The sequence below is a fragment of the Zootoca vivipara genome, chromosome 16, assembly GCF_965207765.1.
Source record: "Zootoca vivipara chromosome 16, rZooViv2.hap1.1, whole genome shotgun sequence".
Taxonomy (NCBI): Eukaryota; Metazoa; Chordata; class Lepidosauria; order Squamata; family Lacertidae; genus Zootoca; species Zootoca vivipara.
Window position 1 is genome coordinate 35,262,250 of NC_142599.1, and position 20,071 is coordinate 35,282,320.

General features: G+C 43.5%; 1 long non-coding RNA gene across 6 annotated transcripts; it reads left to right on the forward strand.

Annotated features, from left to right (window-relative positions):
* The first annotated feature begins 1,549 nt into the window (after window positions 1–1,549).
* Window positions 1,550–13,532, forward strand: LOC118076300 (uncharacterized). Of its 6 annotated transcripts, none has more exons than XR_015947561.1 (5): window positions 1,550–1,878; window positions 2,652–3,137; window positions 9,849–10,076; window positions 10,178–10,506; window positions 11,556–13,532. It is a non-coding gene; the product is annotated as an uncharacterized LOC118076300 (long non-coding RNA). The 6 variants fall into 6 exon arrangements; XR_015947560.1 differs by lacking the exon at window positions 1,550–1,878 and having other exon boundaries at window positions 1,892–2,817; window positions 2,937–3,137; XR_004691479.3 differs by lacking the exon at window positions 1,550–1,878 and having other exon boundaries at window positions 1,892–3,137.
* The last annotated feature ends 6,539 nt before the right edge of the window (window positions 13,533–20,071 follow it).

Below are 20,071 nucleotides of genomic sequence, written 5' to 3' on the forward strand. Positions count from 1 at the left end.
CTGGTTCTGGGTGAGGGTGGGGAGCTGGAATTTTGGATGAAGAGGAATAGAGGGTCAGTTGAAAGGAAGACAGGGAAATTGTAGAGCAGCTGGATAAATTATTAGGATCAGTCCATTTTAAATTGTCATAATTTCCCCCCAAAGAATCCTGGGAACTGTAGTATTGATGATGAGAGTTGTTTGGAGACCCATACTTCCTGTCACAGAGCCATAATTTTCAGAGTCCCTTAGAAAAAAAACATTGATTGTTTAATGATGATGATGATGATGATGATGATGATGATGATGATATACCGCTCCCTTTTCTGCCATTTCCACCTGGCCTAGGGGGCGGGGCCTGCACCCACCAACACAGCTATAAAGCCTGCCTGCGGAGAGGCCTGGGACACTGCAAGTGGTAGAAATGTTTTTAAATGCCTTATATGTTTGAATGTGTTTAATGTGGGTTTGTTTAATTTTACTCTGTTTGTAATTTTTTGTTTGTATTGTTTTTTGTATTTTTTATATATAGGTTTTATTTTGTTTTTAAGGGGAGGGGTCAGGGCTGCCTAGGAGTGGGTCCCAGCCAACAAAATGGCTGGGGCAGGTTCCACAGGGGGGGGGGATGCACTGGGACAACTGATCTCAGTGATCATGGGTAGGAGGAGGAGTTATGCTAAGACCAGACCATGTCATTACCGAGGAGGCAGGATTAGTCGTTGTTTGAGGACTATCCCTGCCTCCGGGTCTAGTCCTGGCCGGATGGATGCTGGAATCAGCAAGGGATACCCACATGACCTGAAAGTGCTGCTGTGCAATGCCAGGTCAATGATCCACAACACCACTGGCATCCATGACCTGATTGTGGATGGAGGATTTGACCTGGCATGTGTGACAGAGACCTGGTTGGATGCAGCAGATGGGCCTGGGGAGGCTGGGGAGTGGCTGGGGAGACCCAGCCAGATGGGCGGGGTATAAATAATAAATCATTATTATATTAAATATATTACTTGTACTCCATCCATCTGCATGGGTTGCCCAGCCGTTCTGGGCAGCTTCCAACAGAGTAAAAAAGAACACCACGAAACATCAGACATTAAAACCTTCCTGATACTGGGCTTCCTTAGACGTCTACGGAAAGTCATATGATTGTTGATCTATTTGATTACTGACAGGAGAACGTTCCACAGGGTGGGCGCCACCACTGAGAAGGCCCTCTCTATCACTTCACTTCTCGCATTGAGGGAACCACTAGAAGGCCCTCCGACCTTGACCTCAGTGTCTTGTCTGAAACTGGGGGTGGAGATGCTCCTCAGGTATACAGGATGCAGTTCTAACCTTCTGCTCCTTGTATACTCCTGGGGCATCTATTAGGAACAGCTGATGACCTTGGGGAGGCTTCCCTTTATCTTTTCATCTTTGCAGAAAGAACAACTAGGCACCTCTCATGGCATGGAGTCACTGAAGGTTTAAAGGAACTTGATGTTCTGCCAGATCCCTCTGGAACCCGCCTCTGAGCATGGAGCTTATATATGATTCTGAGGCAACTAATCGCCATTCAAGAGTGAGTTCCCATTTCCTCCACTTCCCTGAAGGTTCTCTTGACAGGGCAACATGTCAGGCAACCGGACTAAACTGGAGAGCTCCATTTCTAACATAATCAATGTTTTCAGTAGAAGAACCACAGAGAATGGGCTTGAGTAAGTGTGCAATGCTTCAACCTAAGGAACCCCGTGTGCTGTCAGGAGTGTGTGCAGGAGCCAGGCCCTGTGACCAGCAGGGCTTTGCAGATCTGGGGCTTTCGTACGTTTGTTCTGAAGAGGTGAGGTGCGGCCGCAGAGGTGAGGCTGATTGGTAAGTCACAGCACCTGGTGGCAGGAGACGGAAAGGGATATACCGGTAAGATCAGCATTTGCCTTTGGCTCTTTGCCACAGCAACACGCTTCCTGATCCTCAGTCCCTTGGCTTCTTCACTCCTTGCTTCCTGATCCTCAGACCCTTGATTTCTTGACTCCTTGCTTCCTGATCCTCAAACCCTTGATTTCTTGACTCCTTGCTCCCTGACCCTCGGACCCTTGACTTCTTGACTCCTTGCTTCCTGATCCTCAGACCCTTGATTTCTTGACTCCTTGCTTCCTGATCCTCAGACCCTTGATTTCTTGACTCCTTGCTTCCTGATCCTCAGACCCTTGACTTCTTGACTCCTTGCTTCCTGATCCTCAGACCCTTGACTTCTTGACTCCTTGCTTCCTGATCCTAGGACCCTTGATTTCTTGACTCCTTGCTTCCTGATCCTCAGACCCTTGACTTCTTGACTCCTTGCTTCCTGATCCTTGGACCCTTGACTTCTTGACTCCTTGATCCCTAATCCTCGACCCTTGACTTTTTGACTCCTTGCTCCCTGACCCTCGGACCCTTGACTTCTTGACTCCTTGCTTCCTGATCCTCAGACCCTTGATTTCTTGACTCCTTGCTTCCTGATCCTTGGACCCTTGACTTCTTGACTCCCTGATCCTCAGACCCTTGATTTCTTGACTCCTTGCTTCCTGATCCTCAGACCCTTGATTTCTTGACTCCTTGCTTCCTGATCCTTGGACCCTTGACTTCTTGACTCCCTGATCCTCAGACCCTTGATTTCTTGACTCCTTGCTTCCTGATCCTTGGACCCTTAGCTTCTTGACTCCTTGCTTCCTGACCCTCGGACCTTTGGCTTCTGGACTCCCATTCCTGCTCCCACCCCACCGTTTTGCCCTCGGTCCTGACGTCCTCAGCCGGGACTTCGACCACCTGAAAACTGGACCTTGACATGTGCTGAGTGAGAGCAGACTGCGTCAACTGGTAAGGAACCAGCTTCCAGACATTGCAATGCTGAGGAGCAGGAGAGGGTGGTTCGTTCCTCAATGGGGTCGCAGCTTCCCTTGGTTACACTTACAATTCTCTTGGTTACAATTCTCCAGGTTCCATCCCCAGCATCATCAGTTAGGGCTGGGAAAAGACTACAACCTGGAACCCTGGAGAGTTGCTGCACGTCAGTGTGGGCAGCACTGAGCTCATCAGACCCACGGTCTGACTCAATATAAATACGGCACTTCCTATTTAAACCAGCCACTTCTTCCCAGGGCCGGATTTAGGTTTGATGAGGCCCTAGGCTACTGAAGGTAATGGGGCTCTTTATATGTCCAGCTGTCCTTTGTCAACAACAATTTGTTGCTGTTTTTTGTGTTAAATATATTCTGTATGATAATTTATGGACCTAATAGGTATCTAAAGCCATTTACACATGCAGAATGTAGGTACCCTATATATAGAAATGAGCAAACCAGTGATATTTTAGGGAGCAGGCTAGCAGGCGGGGCCCATGACTTACACCATAAACGCCTACACAACACAAAACACTGTGGTTGTATGTAGGTTTTATTTTATTTTTATCTTATATTTTGAAATGTACATCCAGTTTTTTCCCTTTAATTTTTTTGAGGGCCCCCAAGAGCTATAGCTTGTTTAGCTTATATGTAAATCTGGTACTGATCACACTCCTTGGAGGTCAGATCTCATCGGTGGCCACCTCTGCAGAGACCTCTTGGCACTGCTGGTCTCCCCCTTCAGGAGGAAATAGTGGAGACCTGCCCTCTGGGGTCTCCCAGGGTCTGCATTCGGCCAGCACAATTCAGAGCGGCTCCTTTTCCTTCCACAACAGCCTCTGATTCCCACTTTAGCTGTTGGTTAAGGTAGATTTGATTCTCCTCCTTGGAAATCTTCACTCACCCATCCTTCTCTGGTGGGAGGGAGGACACTATGTTATGCTTTGCCCCAGGGGCCAAAAAGTCTTGAACTGGCCCTGTGCACAGGGTTGCAAAGCTAGCATCCATGCACACTTCTTTGGGAGAAAGACCCACCGAAACCAATGGAACGTGCTTTAAAGCAAGCAGGCTCAGTCTCTGCCAGACTTTTGCTTTCTTGTAAGGGGAACCTGTTCCCAGCTGAGCTTTGCTTTCTGTGGCAAGGAAACAAACAGGTTACCCTTTCCTCCCGGCAATGAAACAATTTTGCTGTTGTTACGACTCTCTCCCTTCTGGGCACCCGGATCGTAAAATTGCTTTTTCTTGGAACTTACTTCAAAGAAAGCCTGGTATAGAACAAGAAAGATGCACGTTTCAAGAAAACTGGAAAGCGTTTACTGAATATATGGGTGAAAATTGTGTTAGAGGACACAGTCCAACCATCTCATCCTCTGTCGTCCCCTTCTCCTTGTGCCCTCAATCTTTCCCAACATCAGGGTCTCTTCCAGGGAGTCTTCTCTTCTCATGAGGTGGCCAAAGTCTTGGAGCCTCAGCTTCAGGATCTTTCCTTCCAGTGAGCACTCAGGGCTGTTTTCCTTCAGAATGGATAGGTTTGATCTTGCATAATTCAAAAGCATCAAAGCATCAGAAGGAACATTTCTTGAGCTGGGACTCATGGACCTGCAGTGAATCTGAACATTGAACAATTCAGGGCAGACCAAATAAAATACTTCTTTATGCAGCTCACAGTTAAACTGTGGCACTCCAGTGATGACCATCAACTTGTTGTTCAGTTGTCCGACTCTTTGTGACCCCAAGGACCAGAGCACACAAGGCACTCCTGTCTTCCACTGCCTCCCGCAGTTTGGTCAAACTCATGTTGGTAGCTTCAAGAACACTGCCCAGCCATCTTGTCCTCTGTCGTCCCCTTCTCCTAGTGCCCTCCATCTTTCCCAACACCAGGGTCGTTTCCAGCGAGTCTTCTCTTTTCATGAGGTGGCCAAAGTATTGTAGCCTCAGCTTCAGGATCTGTCCTTCCAGTGAGCACTCGGGGCTGATTTAATCACTCAGGGCACCATTTAATAAGAAAGTCTTTATATGTGGTATGCGACAAATATAAAACTTTTCTAGAACAAAAAACGCCATGGTGGTTCTCGCCATTAGATGCGATCTCTGTAAAGAAACTGAATGAGAGAAAATGCTGGGCAACATACTGTTTAGGGAATTAATTATAGAGGAGGAGCACCAGTTAAATTGGAAAAAAAAATGAGGACATAAGAGACCTTTTAACGGATTGGTTACAGTACCACCAGCTGAATGACATTTTCAAAATGGATAAAAGAAAGGGTTTCACCACTGAATTATCGAGATTCAATAAAGATTTATTAAAGGATAATGTGAAACTACTTTCTAAAATGTATAAATTAGTGTTGGAATGGTTTACCAAAGATGAAGAAGTTAAATAGGTTATGATTCAATGGGTAAGAGATTTTGGGTATAATATCCAGTTTGCAGCATGGGAAAAACTATGGAGACAGGATGTGTAATTTAAAGCGTGTTAGACATTGAAAGAAAATTATATGAAAATGAAAATGTTGTTGATGATGATGATATATTAAATATATTACTTGTACCCAACCCATCTGACTGGGTTTCCCAGCCACTCTGGGCAGCTTCCAATAGAGCAGGAAAGAACACAACAAAACATCAGGCATTAAATGCTTCCTGATATGGGGCTGCCATAGATGTCTACGGAAAGTCATATGATTGGTTTTTTCTTCTTCTTTTATTTAAACTTTATTTAATTTTTTAAAAAAGAAAACAACTATTAAAAACAATTCAATACATATTTAAACATAAAAAACATAAATCCTTTTACAGTTTCAATACCTTATTCTCCCTCCCCACCTCCCCATGCTTCCCTTCACCCATGTATTATCTTCTTTGCCTATTATTCTTTCTGTTATCGTTGCGGTGCCCACTATCTTATTTATCATGTCATTACTCTTATATTGTATTTTCTATCTCCTTGTGGGATATTTTAATTATAGCATATTAAATTTCAAACTCCAGCACCAACTTTTTCCACATATTCCTTTACACATTCCCACTCTTTCTTATTTTCTTGATTAGAGCACCCTCTGATTGATGCTGTTAGTTTTTCCATCTCCGCAAACTCAAACATTTTAATTCTCCATTCTACAACTTCAGGTGTTTTATCAGATTTCCAACTTTTTGCCAATAGGATTATGGCTGCCACGGTTGCGCAGAGGGATACATGCCTTTTGTCCTTAGGGATGTCATTTGAAACTAAGCTTAGTAGGAATGCCTCTGGGTTTTTTTTTTTTTAAATTGAGCTCCTAAATAATCATAATCATAATAATAATAATGCACAGGGTGGGCACTATTATCTAGAAGGCCCTATTTCTGGTTCTCTGTAATTTCACTTCTCGCATTGAGGGAACCACTAGGAGGCCCTCAGAACTGGACCTCAGTTTCTTGTCTGAAACCGGGGGGTAGAGATGCTCTTCAAGTCCCAACCTTCTGCTCCTTGCACACTCAATTGGGAACAGCTGGTGACCTTGGTGACGTTAGCATTTTCACTACTCCCAATGTGAGAATCAGATGATAGTCTCCAGAGAGAGAACAACAACAACAACAACAACAACAACAACTTATTTATACCCCACCCATCTGGCTGGATTCACCCAGCCACTCTGGACGGCTTCCAACAAAATATTAAAATACATAAATCCATCACACATTAAAAGCTTCCCTAAACAGAAGTGGGTGGGAACGGTTCCTTCACTAAATTGCCTTCCTGACTCTGCTAATTTAGTGGGGTGTGGTATTGCTATATTGCTCTGTAGCTGTTGTGAGTAGTTCCAGCTCTCTGTTATGCTGTGTGTTTGCAGTGAGAGCTGTTTGTAACTTTCACACAGCCTATGTATATATTCTGTAAATACGCATTAGCTTGAAGTAATAAAAGAGGATTAAAAACCTCTACCACTGTATCCATCGTTTATTGAAGCAGAAGTTGGTGCTCACAATATATCCACTTGTGGGTCCATGGTAGCAGAGGCGGATTTAAGCTGAAGGTGTTCCAGCCATCCTGTTAGCCCAGTCGGGGCAGAAGAGGGACTTTATCTACCATCTTTGCAGAAACTACAACTCGGCACCTCTCATGGCGTGGCATCACTGGAGGTTTAAGGGAACCTGATGTTCTGCCAGATCGCTCTGGAACCCGCCTCTGGGCATGGAGCTTATATATGATCCAGTGGCAACCGATCACCATTCAAGAGGGAGTCTGGAGTCTGTTCCCATTTCCTCCACTTCCTTGGCTCACGTGAAAGTTCTCTTGACGGGTCAACATGTCAGGCGGCCAGACTGAACTGGAGCGTGCCTTTTCTAACATAATTGACGTTTACAATAGGTATTCAGTAAAAATTGAGAGAACGGGCATGAGTGAGATTGCAATGTAAAGGACCAGCTTCCAGACATGCCAATGGTGAGGAGCGGGAGAGGGTGGTTTGTTCCTCAATTGGGTTACGCTTGCAATGGGGGAGCAATCCAGTTATGTTCAAAAGCCACACTTCTCTGAATTTTGCAATGCAGTTCTCCAGCAAAGTGACGTTTACACAGATTCCTAATCTAGTGTAAAGAATGTACAGAAATCCATAGATCTGTGAAATAAATAAATAAATAAATAAATAATATATTATTTATACCCCACCCATCTGGCTCGTTTTCTCCAGCCACTCTGGGCAGCTTCCAACAGAAATATTAAAATACACTAATTTATTAAACATTAAAAGCTTCCCTAAACAGGGCTGCCTTCAGATGTCTTCTAAAAATCTGGTAGCTGTTTTTCTCTTTGACATCTGATGAGAGGGTGTTCCACAGGGCGGGCGCCACCACCGAGAAGGCCCTCTGCCTGGTTCCCCATAACTTGGCTTCTCGCAACGAGGGAACCGCCAGAAGGCCCTCGGTACTGGACCTCAGGTCCGGGCAGAACGATGGGGGTGGAGGCACTCCTTCAGAAAACAGTCTGCAAAGTGGAATTCGATTATGGAATACTCCTTTGCAAAAAATGTGTATACAGTGGTACTTCGGGTTACAAACGCTTCAGGTTACAAACTCCGCTAACCCAGAAATAGTACCTCAGGTTAAGAACTTTGCTTCCAGATGAGAACAGAAATCGTGCTCCGGAGGCGCGGCAGCAGCAGGAGGCCCCATTAGCTAAAGTGGTGTTTCAGGTTAAGAACAGTTTCAGGTTAAGAACGGACCTCCGGAACAAATTAAGTTCTTAACCAGAGGTACCACTGTATTAGACAAATTTGTATCCAAAAAAGGACAGCCCCCATCATCTAGAACAAAAATCCCCAAATAAGTGTAAAGTATGCATATAAATGGGATGCGGGTGGTGCTGTAGTCTAAACCACAGAGCCTAGGGCTTGCTGATCAGAAGGTCGGTGGTTCGAATCCCCGTGACAGAGTGAGCTCCCGTTGTTCAGTCCCAGCTCCTGCCAACCTAGCAGTTTGAAAGCACGTCAAAGTGCAAGTAGATAAATAGGTACCGCTCCAGCAGGATGCTAAACGGCGTTTCTGTGCGCTGCTCTGGTTCGCCAGAAGCTGCTTTTCCATGCTGGCCACATGACCCGGAAGCTGTCTGTGGACAAACCCCGGCTCTCTCGGCCAGTAAAGCGAGATGAGCACTACAAACCCCAGAGTGGTCCGCGACTGGACCTAATGGTTAGGGGTACCTTTACCTGTACCTTATGCGTATAAATACATAGATTTGTGAAAACATTATGCAAAATTGAATTACATATTGGAATATTGCTTTGCAGAAATTGTTTATGTTAGACAAATTTGCAATCAAAAATTGACAGCCAACACCATCCATGATAATTATTTGTGCAACACTCTTGTGAGGTAAAATGTTCCACCAGGGATTTTGAATTTTCTCCAGAGTTTACTCATTGGGGTACCTTATGAATTTTCATGCAGACGTAAACACAAACAAACACATGGTAGTTTAAGGAACTGAACTTATGACTGGAAAAATGAGAAAACGAGAGGAAGCAATTTTGAGTTCTTTTTCTGAAGTACGTGGAATTCATGAAGAGAAGAAGAGCCTTAGTCAACTGACGACAAGGAACCCAAGTGAAGATGGCAAAAGATTTGTTACTCCCCGCATCTAGAAGGGCTGTGCGACCTTTGTGTGTCTTCCTGTAACCTGATCACACCGGCCCCTAAAACGATGCAAAACTGCTGCCACTGACACAAAGGGGAAGCAATGTTTTATTTAGAAAAATGGGGTGAGAGAAAATGACAGATAAGAATTTCAGAAACCCTTTTTCCCTATTAGCAATTGATTTCAGAATCTACCACAGCGCTTGCTAAAGAACAGGATGAAAAAGGATTAAGTCATCTTCCCAGGCCCACAGCCATATTCAACTGTTCAGGGTGGGGAGGAACTGCTGCCTGGATCACTGTTCTAATAGATGTTTGCCTCTTTTGGGATCTCTGAAGCCCAGATTGCCTGTTTCTCTTCCCTTTTCGTGAGTAAGAAATTGCTCACTTTCTTTACCCGCTTCAGTGGTAAAGCAATTATTTGCCCTTTCCCCGTAAGGACTGATACTAGACAAATTTAAAATACCTTTTCATTTTTATTTATTTAGCTCTGCCCCTCACAATCTATTGCTAAGCAGCAGCTGCGAAACAGATGTATGGCACTAAGGCCCCAGCGACACCACACACTTTCAGCAGTATCATACCATTTTAAATAGTCATACTCCCCCCCCCCCCAAGAATCCTGGGAACTGTAGTTTTGATTATGAGAGTTGTTTGGAGACCCATACTTCGTGTCACAGAGCCATAATTTCCAGAGTCCCTTAGAAATAAACATTGATTGTTTGATGATGATGATGATATATTAAATATATCATCATCATCACCACCACCCGGCTTCCAACAGAGTAGAAAAGAACACAATGAAACATCAGACATTAAAAGCTTCCTGATACGGGGCTTCCTTAGAAGTCTACGGAAGGATATATGATTGTTTATCTCTTTGATATCTGATAGGAGAATGTTCCATAGGGTGGGTGCCACCACCGAAAAGGCCCTCTCTGTAAGGTCACTTCTCGCATTGAGGGAACCACTACCGGTAGAAGGCCCTCAGACCTGGACCTCAGACCTGGACCTGTCTGAAACCGGGAGGTGGAGATGCTCTTCAAGTATACAGGATGCAGTTCCAACCTTCAGCTCCACGTACACTCCTGGGGCATCAATTGGGAACAGCTGGTGACCTTGGTGAGTCTTCCCTTTATCTTCCATCTTTGTAGAAATTACAATTTAGCACTTACCACGGCGTGGCGTCACTGGAAATGTAAGGAAACTTGATTTTCTGCCAGAGCCCTCTGGAACCCGCCTCTGAGCATGGAGCTTATATATGATCCGGTGGGAACTGATCGCCATTCAAGAGGGAGCCTGGAGTCTGTTCCCATTTCCTCCACATCCTTGACTCACCTGAAAGTTCTATTGACGGGTCAACATGTCAGGCAGCCAGACTGAACTGGAGCGTGCCTTTTATACCATATTCGACATTTTCAATAGGTATTCAGTAAAAATTGAGAGAATGGGCATGAGTGAGATTGCAATGCTTCAACCTAAGGAACCCCGTGTGCTGAGTGAGAACGGACTGCGTCAACTGGTAAAGGACCAGCTTCCAGACATGCCAATGGTGAGGAGCGGGAGAGGGTGGTTTGTTGCTCAATTGGGTTACCGCTTGCAATGGGGGAGCAATCCAGTTATGTTAATCTTTTCAATATTCTCACTTCTCAGATTGCCCTTTTCTCTTCCCTGGCTGATACTAGACAACTGTTAAAGTACTTGTTCATTTTTAATAATTTAGCAGAATGATCCCCACAAGGGCAGCCAAACCTCCCCCCCTCTCCTCCCCCTCTAACTCTCCACAACCCTCCAGAGTGGATTTTCTGGGGCTGCAGTGAGGAGGAGAAGGAGGGGATCTTCTGTTACGCTTGCAGACGTTGTTCCACAGACAGAAAAGGAAAGGAAAACCCCACTTGGGTGCAACACTTTTACTGTTTACTCCACAAAGACCTCTCAACAGTTTACCTGAGATGAGACCAAACATTCCTTTTTAAAAAGTGAAAACCAATGTTCGAATCAAATTGGCATAAAATGGATCAAAGTGTTATGAAATCTAGCAGGGATAAAACAAAAGTGCATTAGAATGTTCTCTGCGAAAAATTCCATGTTACAAGTTACTGTTTTGTTTGTTCCTATAGTTGCAATGCATTTTAGTCTCTGAGTGCAGGAATTGTCCTGCCAACTACTGCGGTCACTGAGTTGGAGAGTTCAGCAATATTTTTTTTGGGGGGGGGGTTCCTCCACCCCTCCTGTAAGTTATTCTTGGCTTTCAGCCTGCTAACTATTGAAGGATTCGACTCAAATTGCCGCTCCTTCCAATCTTGGCTTGTTCTGAGCCAGCCTTCCCCCTTGTGCCCCCCCTAGTTTCTGGACCACAACCTCTATCATCCCTGACTGTTGGCTGTGCTAACTGGGCCCAATGGGAGTTGGGAACCCCATGACGTTCAGAGAGACACAGCTGATTCTCTTGTGATGTAGAACATCCCAGGAAGGATGACTAAATGTTTCATACTCTTGCGTGTGCTTGAATTCATCAGAAGACTGCTTGCTTTTCCCACTGGTTTCAGCCACTGTAACCATCTATCCTTCTTTATTCTCTCCCAACTGCGCAACAAAAAGGCCACTTCTGTCATTGATGAGGTTTTAAAAGGAAATGGTGATGGCCAGGTCACCTTCGATGAGTTCGTGGAAATTTTAGGCAGAGTTCTTGTCGCGACCCATAACAACCCCACACCATGAAACACCAACCTGGAGGTGAAGAATTCATCAACTCTGTCTCTAGAGCTCATGTCCTCCTGAGACAATAAAGATTTGATTCAATATCCATCACAGTTTTGTGGAGTGTTTTTCAGAAGCACAGTAACAGAATCTTAGCTGGAGGATAAACTGCAGGTCAGGGACATCTCCCTTGGGGATAAGAGGATGCCAGTAGGATAAATGAGAAGCATCAGGGCACCTATTAGAAGTGGCAGAAAGACTTCAGGAAGAAAATAGAAATCTTGTTTAAAGACCAACACAACATACTATTTCTCTTTGTCGGAAGGAAGAAACTGGTTCTGGGTGAGGGTGGGGAGCTGGAATTTTGGATGAAGAGGAATAGAGGGTCCGTTGAAAGGAAGACAGGGAAATTGTAGAGCAGCTGGATAAATTATTAGGATCAGTCCATTTTAAATTGTCATAATTTCCCCCCAAAGAATCCTGGGAACTGTAGTTTTGATGATGAGAGTTGTTTGGAGACCCATACTTCCTGACACAGAGCCATAATTTCCAGAGTCCCTTAGAAAAAAACATTGATTGTTTAATGATGATGATGATGATGATGATGATATATTAAATATATTACTTGTACTACATCCATCTGCATGGATTGCCCAGCCATTCTGGGCAGCTTCCAACAGAGTAGAAAAGAACACAACGAAACATCAGACATTAAAAGCTTCCTGATACTGGGCTTCCTTAGACGTCTACGGAAAGTCATATAATTCTTGATCCATTTGATAACTGACAGTGACAAATGGTCGCTATTTTTTGTGTTGAATATATTCTGTATGATAATTTATGGACCTAATAGGTATCTAAAGTCATTTGCACATGCAGAATGTAGGCACCCTATATAGAGAAATGAACACACCAGTGATGTTTTAGGGAGCAGGCTAGCAGGCGGGGCCTATGACTTACACCATAAGCGCCTACTCAACACAAAACACTGTTGCTGCATGTAGGTTTTATTTTATTTTTATCTTATATTTTGAAGTGTACATCCAGTTTTTTCCCTTTAATTTTTTTGAGGGCCCCCAAGAGCTATAGCTTGTTTAGCTTATATGTAATCTGGTACTGATCACACTCCTTGGAGGTCAGATCTCATCGGTGGCCATCTCTGCAGAGACCTCTTGGCACTGCTGGTCTCCCCCTTCGGAAGAAAATAGTGGGGACCTGCCCTCTGGGGTCTCCCAGGGTTTGCATTCGGCCAGCACAATTCAGAGCGGCTCCTTTTCCTTCCACAACAGCCTCTGATTCCCACTTTAGCTGTTGGTTAAGGTAGATTTGATTCTCCTCCTTGTAAATCTTCACTCACCCATCCTTCTCTGGTGGGAGGGAGGACACTATTTTATGCTTTGCCCCAGGGGCCAAAAAGTCTTGAACTGGCCCTGTGCACAGGGTTGCAAAGCTAGCATCCATGCACACTTCTTTGGGAGAAAGACCCACCGAAACCAATGGAACGTGCTTTAAAGCAAGCAGGCTCAGTCTCTGCCAGACTTTTGCTTTCTTGTACCGGTAAGGGGAACCTGTTCCCAGCTGAACTTTGCTTTCTGTGGCAAGGAAACAAACAGGTTACCCCTTCCTCCCGGCAATGAAACAATTTTGCTGTTGTTACGACTCTCTCCCTTCTGGGCACCCGGATCGTAAAATTGCTTTTTCTTGGAACTTACTTCAAAGAAAGCCTGGTATAGAACGAGAAGGATGCACGTTTCAAGAAGACTGGAAAACGTTTACTGAATATATGGGTGAAAATTGTGTTAATTTAAAAATGCTGATAGAATTAAGATAAATTCAACAGTGTAAATAAGTACAAATAAAAATTATTATTTTGAGGGATGTAACAATTACTGAATGGTTTGTTGTTGTTTAGTCGTTTAGTCGTGTCCGACTCTTCATGACCCCATGGACCAGAGCACACCAGGCACTCCTGTCTTCCATTGCCTCCTGCAGTTTGGTCAAACTCATGTTCGTAGCTTTGAGGACACTGTCCAACCATCTTGTCCTCTGTCGTCCCCTTCTCAATCTTTCCCACCATCAGGGTCTTTTCCAAGGATTCTTCTCTTCTCATGAGGTGGCCAAAGTATTGGAGCCTCAGTTTCAGGATCTGTCCTTCCAATGAGCACTCAAGGCTGATTTCCTTCAGAATGGATAGGTTTGATCTTCTCACAGTCCATGGGACTCTGGTTTAGTGAAATTGAATGGTTCAGTTCATGTAAAATATGCAGGGATGTATGGTATGCAAAATGAACAACGGAAAGAGAAAAAAGGAAGCCACTGATTTAAGGTTGTTTAAATGAATATTTTGAAATGCAATTTAAAAAATTCAATAAAAAATTATATAACAACAACAACAACAACATATCATTTATACCCCACCCATCTGGCTGGGTTTCCCCAGCTACTCTGGGTGGCGCCCAACAAAATTAAAAGCACAATAAAATATCAGACATTAAAAACTTCCCTAAACAGGGATGCCTTCAGATGTCAAGGAAATAAACATCAGGACTGGTGCCACTACTGAGAAGGCCCTCTGTCTGGTGTGTGTGTCTGTGTGTGTGTGTGTGTGTGTGTGTGTGTGTGTGTGTGTGTGTGTGTGTGTGTAAGCCTGGTGGGGAATGTGGGGTGCATAGAATTAACAAAGGAACAAAGGAACTCAGAAAAGGGGCTGGCAAGTTGGGGCACGGGAACGATCAAACTCATTTCTTGTAACTCGAAGCCATTGGTTTGAGTCCTACCCTCCAGAGCAGGAGAAAACAAGATTGTTCCCTCTTCCATGTGACGGCCCTTGAGAGATTTGAAGATAGCTATCATATCTCCTCTCAGTCTCCTCATTTCCAGGCTAAACATACCCAACTACCTCAACTGTTTCTCATAAGGCTTGGTTTCCAGGCCCTTGATCATCTTAGTTGCCCCCTCTTCCATCTAGATGGAACTAGGTGAGCCATTGGCTTGAACCAACTCGGCTCTTCTAACATTCTTTGTCTTTTTTAGGTCCACAATATGTGCATTTCCCCAAACAACACAGAGTTGTGCCATTCACCTGCAGCAGTAGGACCGGAATCAGACAATATAGAGGGATCTGAGGGCTTTGCATGTCCCTGCAGAATTCAGGAACCACGATTGCTTAATCTTGCAGATTGCCTTGCAGAGGTATTAGAAAGCATTGTGTTTTTCCCACTCAGTACATTTCCACTGTTCCATTGGAAAACCTGCTTGGGGGAACCCCAACAAACAATAAAGCCTGTCTTCTCTGCATTTGCCTACCCCCCCCACCTCCCAAGCTGTCAACACAACTATATGCAACAAATTGCTGAATTTGGAAAAAATTCCTCTGTTGAGAACATTTGGATGTAAGAGAGCTCTGCTGGGTTTGACCAAAGGCCTATCTAGTCCAGCATCTTGCTCATGAAGTGGCCAGAAAGAGTCCCAAGGGAAGCCAGCAAGCAGATAAATAGGTACTGCTACAGCGGGAAGGTAAATGGCAGCTTTGTCATGCTGGCCACATGACCTGGAAGCTGTACGCCAGCTCCCTCGGCCAATAATGCGAGATGAGCGCCGCAACCCCAGAGTCAGTCACGACTGGACCTAATGGTCAGGGGTCCCTTTACCTTTACCCTCGAGTCAGATTAAAGAGGACTGGAACCTTAATGGAAAAGGCCATAGCTTGCAAATGGTTCCAGGTTCAATCCAGGTAGAACTGAGAAAAGACCCATGTCTGAAAGCCTCAAGAGCTGACCTATACAGTTTTACTGACCTATACAGGCCAGTGGTCCGACATTGTATAAGGCGGTTCCCTCTGTTTCTATCCTCTCAAATAATCAAATCATCAAGCAAAAAATTTGTAAACAAGGGCCCACAATTTCTTTTTTTAAAAAAATAATTTTTATCAAATTTCTGTTTTACATTTTATAATATTCACTTAGACAACCTTCAAATGTCAAGGATTTCCCTTCTTCTCTTTCCATGGTTCATTTTGCACAACACAAATACCTGCATATTTTATAAAAACTAAAACATTCCGTATTCCATTATTCCATCCATAGAAACTTATTTACACTGTTGAATTTATCTTCAATGCTGCTAGCATTTTCAAATAAACACAATTTTCTTCCATATATTCATTAAACATCTTCCAATCTTCTCTAAATGTATGTTCTTCTTGTTCTCTTATTCTATATGTTAGGTCCACAAACTGCATATATTCCGTCAACTTAAGTTGCCATTCTTCTTTGGTTGGGACCTTGCTCGTCTTCCATTTTTGGGCTAACGAAACACAAGCCGCAGTAGTGGCATACATAAACAACCTTTTCTGACACCTGGGAATTTCCACCTGAGTTATCCCCAATGAAAAGAACTCGGGTGGCAGATGAAGATGATGGACTTTGCAGAACTGGCGAAGCTGACAGGAAAAATCCGAAACCAACATGATCAAGCAGTCTGAAAGGATTGGAGTAAATTTATACGATATTTGAAAAATTATTGTAAGCAATTAACATCACTAGCAGGGTTGTCTGATGACTTGCAATGAGAAATCTTCTATCTTTCTATATTTATTTGAATTTTGAGACATTCTGTAACAAGTCTAATTAGAATTGGAAAATGTATAAATAGCAATGATATAAAGGTTAATTTTGAAAGCCATGAGGCGGGAAGGAAGTCGATAGGCTCTAAAGCAGGCACCCCCAAACTGTGGCCCTCCAGATGTTTTGGCCTACAACTCCCATGATCCCTAGCTAACAGAACCAATGGTCGGGGGAGATGGGAATTGTAGTCCAAAACATCTGCAGGGCCAAAGTTTGGGGATGCCTGCTCTAAAGCATGGGTAGGCAAACTAAGGCCCGGGGGCCAGATGCAGTTCAATCGCCTTCTAAATCCGGCCCGTGGATGGTCTGGGAATCAGCTTATTTTTACATGAGTAGAATGTGCCCTTTTGTTTAAAATGCATCTCTGGGTTATTTGTGGGGCATAGGAGTTCGTTCATTTCCCCCCCTTCAAAATATAGTCCGCCCCCCCTGCACAGGGTCTGAGGGGCAGTGGACCAGCCCCCTGCTGAAAAAGTTTGCTGACCCCTGCTCTAAAGAGCCAGGGCGGTATGGTGGATAATGACAATGGGAATGTATAACATAAATGGAAAATAAATAAAAATTATACAAACAAAACAAAAAGGATTCTGGGGTTTTTTTGGGGGGGGGGGAGAAAGTACTTTTAAATATTTTTTTTCCATTCATTATGATTATCTTTTACCCTTTTACAGGTCCACCACATATGATAGAACGTACCCCCAGTCTCATTACATCTCCAACAATTTCTATTTCCAATTGGTGATGGGACAGTCTGCTTTCCCCCAGGATATTTTGCAAGCAAAGCCACGAAAGTGATGCTGGTTCAGGAAACACATTTACCTGAAAGCAAACTGCACCATAGTTAACAATCCTCCTCCATTTCCTCCCTATGGAAGGAGGTTAGGAAATTGAAGGGGTGTTGGTGGTGGTTGGCTGGAAGGCTATTATCTGATCTGTTCTGGTATTTTTATGAACGTAAAAGTCCAGTGACTTCAAATGGACACATTTTTGGGGGCATGATTGTACAGGACTCACACCAGGGTGGTCTGTTCTGAAACAGTCAGGATTTCTGCAAAGAAAATAAATCCCCATTGTTTCACCCATTTCAAAAGCTGCCTGCAGCACCTTAAATTCCGGCTTTCACAATGAAGGGTGTGCAAAGACAAATAAAGCAACAATATGTGTGTGTTTGTGTGTGTGTGTGTGGGGGGGGGCTGGCCATTTTTTTTCATGGCCAAAAAACAGAATAGGCAGGACCTCTTCCAACCATGCCAGCGCCCCAAAACTCTAATGTGATCGCGAATGTGCAGCAATGCGCACACACTTCCTAGCCTTTTCGTCATGCTCTTAATTCCAAGCAAAGTGGGGTACCAGTTCAAAGTGCCGGTTTTGACCTATAACCTTCACATTCCAAAACAATATGCAAAACTGAAAAACATCAGTCCTTCAGAATTTGTGCTGTTCTGAACTTTGCAGTGCTGTTCCTCCGGCTGAGGAATTGTATACAGAAAATACCAGGGACAAGATGCCCCTATTAGTGAAAACAATGTGCATGAGACTAGGGCAATGTTGCTTTGCAAAAATGTGTCTATTAGGCAAAATTGCACAGAGAATGTGAATATCAGGAGAAACTAGCACTTCTTTGTCATCAATTTTGTTTCATCAATTTTGTTGCAGCTTGCACCGAGAACCACTGGATGGCAATGTTCTGCAGCTACCTTTTTGGAACAGAGACGATTCGAGGGTAGGCATGATATCATTGCTCTGCAAATCCCCGCCGGGTTGTAAATATAACTTATTTTGAAATGAGTTAGAGGGGAGAGAGAATTTGCATTGCTTAAATAAATATGGCACCAAATCATTAATACAAAAGTTAAAAAGAGCTGGAGCCATCAGTTAATATGGATAGACAATGGGCAACTGAATAGAGAATTGCTGCATTTGACAGAGGGGGAAACCTAAACTGAAATCAATGGAAAGTGTAAGGAGCCTTGTTAAGGACTGGCTGCAATATCATCAGTTACATGAAATGTTTAAAACAGAGAGGAAAAATGGTTTTTTGGACCAAAGTTCACAATTTGAAAAAGAACTTATACAAAACAAAGAAAAACTTTTATCCAAAATGTTCCTAGAATTGTCTTCCCTCTGCTCCATTATCGGTAGTCCCAATGCTTGCTGCTGGGTTTTTTGAATATTCAGATTTCTTGTTTTTGAGCAGAATCTTATATTCCAGCCTACATTTGATCAAATTTTCCATGGATTCCTCTGATGGATTCTTAATCCCCAATTGCCTCAAGGAGAACTTTTTTAGCCGCTTTGCATTGACCATCAAGGCAATGTATGTAGTTATCAATTGTAGAAGTTATCAAATAAGGGCTTGAGCTCTGTGGCAATTTGCTGGAAGACATCAACAGGATCTGAAGGTTTGCTCATAAAAAAGGTGATGCAAGCTTGTCGGATGATTACTAAATAGTGTCTCTCAAATATTGCTGCTCAATCTGTGAGACCATTTCGGTCTTTTCCTGTCCTGTATTTCTCCACTCACGCTTGCCGGTTGCCGGTATGCATTCTATTACAAGATTTATGGTCACTGGTATTGGAAAGTGGCTGCCTTCCGTTTGTTCTAAGACTTCAGAAGTGTTCGCAAAAGTAAATAATGACTACAATGTGATTGATAGCACATATACTGACCCTTAGACTTCCATGAAGGATATAGAAACTATGTTGGAATATAAATTCCAACAATTTCAGGCCCTTTGCTGCTCCAAAGAACAATGAGAGGTTAGGAAAATATCTCCCAAGTCTAAGTCTAAAGGTAGCAAGAGACCCTCCACAATTGCTCCAATTCGGGCATCGAAATTTCCACAAAAAAGTACAAAAGCTATGTGGAATTTATGAGCGATTTGCTCCCATAGGGATGTTAAATCTGACCGAATTTTGGCGGTCAGTGACCAGTCTATTAGTAGGGGGAAGGCAGATATTTATACAGAAAAGCAAAGTTCCTGATCCAGTTTTGATTTGTATGAGCAAAATGCAATTATTTTGCATTCCAAAACCTGCTATCTTGACTTCCACTGCTAATTCAGATGATGTAAAGGAAGTCGAGCTCCCACTTCCTTGGCCCTTTTTATATTTCTTAACGGCGAAAAGAATTATAACCGTGTAAGTTGACGGGGGTAGGGGAAGGGTTAAGTTCATGAGACCAAGTCTTTTGCAAACATATTATATCCTTGTGAACCACCCTAATACTACTACTATTAATATCCAAATGCAGGAGCATACAAATGAAATCCTTATCCACCTTCTTAGAGAGGCAAAGGTATTTGAATATTATTAGGCTAGATGACAGTCTTATAATATACAGGTTGAGCACGACTCCTCCTTCCTCTCCATTTGTCTTTCCCAGACTGCAATTATCTTTCTCTTGGAAGCACAGGGAAGAAATATCTCACTTGCAATTGGAGGTGGCGGTGGGGATTATTTGCACAATCTTTTGATTTGAAAAACAGCCTTTGGTCAGCAAAGTATGAATTAGAGACCAAGATTTATCTCGTAGATCTGGATCCTAAAAGGTTAGCTTGATACTGCCTCTCTGGTCGTAATTAGACAGGTATTTACAATGTAAAGCATTTCCTACATCCAGTGGCTTAAATTCCTGCTTGCAGTTCAGATTCTGTTTTCATTATTCCGTTGGATTTCTTCATTGGCCAGTTACGAATGACCACCTGTAGAACATCTCAGGGACCTCTTTCTATAAGCATCGTCATTGGAATTTGGCCCTGCGCATAATTCACTGCCTTTCCAAGCATGTTT